General features: G+C 32.6%; 1 pseudogene; it reads right to left on the reverse strand.

Moving 5' to 3' along the window:
• Positions 1 to 1,245: 1,245 nt before the first annotated feature.
• On the reverse strand, positions 1,246 to 2,377 carry LOC145164199 (UDP-glycosyltransferase 83A1-like; annotated as a pseudogene).
• Positions 2,378 to 4,299: the final 1,922 nt, after the last annotated feature.

The raw sequence follows: 4,299 nt of genomic DNA on the forward strand, positions 1-4,299 counted from the left end.
AATTATCAACTCCTATACTCCATTTTTGTGATTTATGTGTTTGATTTCTGCAATTTACCTTTATCTTTCCATGGTGTTTAGACGAACACCAAGTGTTCGATGAAATTCCCCAGATATCATTAAGTCTTTAGCACCTCGTACATATGTTTTATGAAGTGAGAAATGCTTCATTTGATCATATTCACATGTATCTTTATGTTTTTAATAATTTGTGCTCTGTGCCACTATATGACTGTGTTTGATTTCTGCAATTTAGGGCACATTTGGTTTGTGATTTATGTGTTTGATTTCTGCAATTTAGGGCACATTTGGTTTGTGTTTAACCAATGGATGGAATTTAGTTCCATTGCAATCCTTTAAAAGACCAAAATACCCCTTTGTATGTATAACGATTAACCAAAAATCTAAAATTAACTATTTTTTGTGCAAATAATTTTTCAGTCAAAGGCAAATTCGCAAAGAAAAGCTGCAGCCAAGGCACACCACTAAAAGGAGTTGTAGTGATTTTGTGTTTTGAATAATTCTTGATGATGAATTAGTGTGGCCATTGGCCATGTTATATTTTTTTTTGTCTGTAACTCTTCGATTTTCAACCATGAGAAATGGTAATACGTTTTCTTAGTTTTTTTTTTCACATAAAACGAAATTCAAAAGTTGAGATTTGCTACAAGATAATTGTTTGGTGTTGTTTCTATTATGAGTTTTACTTGTTTTTGTTACTACCTTCATTATTCTTGTATCGATCCCATAAGGTTTGATCAAAATTAACTTGTAGTGTAACTTTTTGAATCAACAAATCAAATAGGGAAAAACAAGAACTGATATTAAATTGAAAATCATAACCATTAGGTTTGATCAAAATTAACATGTAGTGTAACCTTCGAGTTTGTGTAAAAAAGGTGACTTGAAAGACCATCGAGATGAAATTGAATGTATGTTTATTCAAGTATGTTAATTTAACTTGTTCTAAATGGATCCAAGACATTGTGAATTTTAGAAATTTTTTATTTTTTTACGCTGTATTTTGATATATAAATTGTTTATACATCGATCCCTAAAAATTTGTTCAATACTAGTTCTCGAGAAGTATTTTTTTATTGAATCCCCAATATTTTTTATTGAATTTAATTAAAAGTTTATAATAATTAAATTTAGATATGAAGAAGCGGAAACATTTGGAAGGAAGGGCTAATGTACAAAAGGCTGCTTTCAGTATGATCTAGAATTCAGTGAGCTACAAGTTTGTTATTCTTCAAACTGTGATTGGTTGAAAATGGTGAAGCTCCCAAATGCTACATAAATGATCGAACATGGTGGCTGTTGGTCGAGCCAAGCTAAACAGGTGGAGTCTTCTTGCCAGAAGTGACCTACTTGGTCAGCACGTCGGTTGCTTGCTAGCAAAGGGCCAATCGGCAATAGTTGGGGGAAGAGGTTAAGTGCTCTAGGATCCACCTCAGTAGTTGATCTGCATAATGCCATTCCGTCAATATGGAAGCTTCAGCTGCTTCTTTTACAACTTCAAAGAAAGCTTCTGAAGTGGGCAAGTCCTCAAAGCGCGTCCACCAGAGGTTAGTTGGTTTTATAAGTGGCATGGTTTCTGATAGCTTAATCATATGTTGATTTAGAGGTATGCCTGAAATGAAATATTTTTTAAGAAAGGTTAAACCACCTTCTTAATTAGCTAGATTCTTATAAAACAAAATGTGTAATCATGCATGTTTCACCATTGTTCTTAATGATTCCATCATCAATCAATTTCTGACATCTCAACATGGAAGTTAGTGTAGTAACTGAGGCTGGCCAGACGGCTGCTCTGCTAATTCCCATCTTCTTTGCGACTTTTATGGCCCATCCCATGCAGTCATCAACAATAATACAGGACACTTTATTGTTGTCTTCTTTGTTAATTGTCTCTATAAGTTCTTCTAGTTTGCCAGGCATAGTTTGTAATATTGATAGGATCAATTTACAAAGGTCAGTCCTGTCCTCCCATGGTTCTAGCCCATCAGGGATTGAAACCGACTGCAATAGATCGCTATAACCATCATTTTCTAACGCATTGCTTGTTACCTGCTTGTGAGTGACCTCTGTGTTTACAACTGTAACTTTATATGCTTGATTTTTCTCTGTTTGTAGTTTGAAGCTGCTTGGCGTGCAGGAAATTGGGATTTCTCTCTACTGTCCATGGACACTAATTCTCCTAAGCCAAGTCAACGGATCAGAAATAGCCATTTCAACCAAAGGCTACACAGGTAATTCAATATTTTATTATAACCGGAACCTCTTTATTTTAACACAAAATCAAATCATTACTATGGTGCTAGTTGTTTGAGGGATTTCCACAAGGGAGATGTGAGCGAATTTAACCTGAACCCATAAAGAATCTAAGCAGGTACTGACGAATTTGTGTTATAGTTGGAACATGGAAGATGTGAACTTGAAATCTACTACCTATTTGCTTCACTTTCCTTTACTATTTCTCTTTCTTTTTTATGTTTTCATCACCAAATATTTTAGCTAACATTTTATTTATTAATTTTTTTTAAGGTTTTTTAAATTGGATTTTTGTTGAAACAGGTAAAGGACGGACTATATATGACATCTCATTTTCCAGATTGCAGTTCTCATTGAAAGAGGTTACTCAAATATCACTCTATTTTACTATTGATATTGGATTCATGGAAGTGACTTTGAATGTTTTGTCGCCATCTGGTAAATTGTGTGCTTGGTCGCCATCTGGTAAATAATTAGCAACTGCAAGTTTTGATGCCACCTCTTTCAATGTGTATCCACTTTAGAGGTACTGCTCACCTCATCATTCTAATGTTGTTCTGTTTATGTTACTTATCAACCAAATGTTTATATCTTATAAATGGATGAGAATGAGTTGTTAATTTGTATAGGGGACATTCTACTTATAAAGTGGTTTAATGTTTCTTGCTTCAGACTATGAAGGGTAGGAGGAGTGCATATCGATCCATTGTTCAAGCACATCCTTCTCATTTGAACAATATATACTTGGCTACCCAGGTTTTTATGATTTTTCATTTCTTTGACTTGGACCATATATGTCAATTTGTTAACCAAATCGAGACAAATTATATTAGCTTTATGAATCATTAATCATGAACTTAATCATACATAAAGTTTCTAAAAATAAGCATTCTACTAATATTTAAACAGAATATACTGATGAGGATGATACCCGTTGTCTTGTCATATTAATTTCTTATTACGACTTCACAAGATACTTCCTATTACAGCATTGTACATTGAGAAATCTACCTGATTATAGCAATGCCATGTAGAAAGAAATTGAGTACAATGCCTTAATAAAAAAATTGAAAAAAGAATACTTTGTAATAGAAATAAATTCCAATAGGATGCTATAATAAGCATATAAATGAAAGTATATTGCTATTTCTCACCAAAACTTACTTTATTTGAGGACTCATATGAGTAAGTTCAAATATTTCTTCTTATTCAATATTGATAAACTATAAATTTGAATCATGCAGTTGATGATATTGAAGACATAAAGAGACAATAAAAGGCATAATAAGAAAGGAGAATTTACATTTTATGTTTATTTAATGAATATAGCATACTACTCACTGTTAAAGAAATGATCATTTTTTTATAACTGAAACATTATATGCAATTTTTTTCTCAGGTTGGGGTGACAAAGTTCAATACACAGGTGATGATATTGATGAAATCCGTGAAGAATGATCGAATTTTTTTACAGACTTCATTTACCGGTGATATTTTGTATCCACAAACAATATAACAGTGAAATGTTAGGTAACATTTGTGTTTTGATATGTGATGTACAATGTTATTGTTAACTTTGTGAAATATTACGTAGCATCCTCTTTTGACATGTAATGTACATACAATGTTTTTGATAACTTGTTTATCATTTAGATGAAATTGAATGTTTGGTATATGGTATTTTAAATTTTATGCAATGGATAGTATTTTTTGTATATGGTATTTTATTTCTATTATGAAACATTAAATGCAAATCTAATTTAAAAATTAATAAATATATAATTTTTTTTTAACATTTAAATTTACGATACGCAAAAATGTGTGTCATCTTCATTTATGACATGGCCTTTCTTGACAGGGGTTTTAATGTTACGCATTGCGTGTCATAAATGTGCGTCATAAATGAACGTCGTCTATAGACGACGCGCAAAAGCGTGTCGTCTCTCGTTATGACAGGGCCTTCCTTGACACGCATTTGCGCGTCGTCTGAGCGTTTTACGACACACATTGTGCGTCGTAAAAGGC

This window comes from Lactuca virosa, chromosome 3, assembly GCF_052849685.1.
Source record: "Lactuca virosa cultivar CGN04683 chromosome 3, Lactuca_virosa_CGN04683_v6, whole genome shotgun sequence".
NCBI classification, from domain to species: domain Eukaryota; kingdom Viridiplantae; phylum Streptophyta; class Magnoliopsida; order Asterales; family Asteraceae; genus Lactuca; species Lactuca virosa.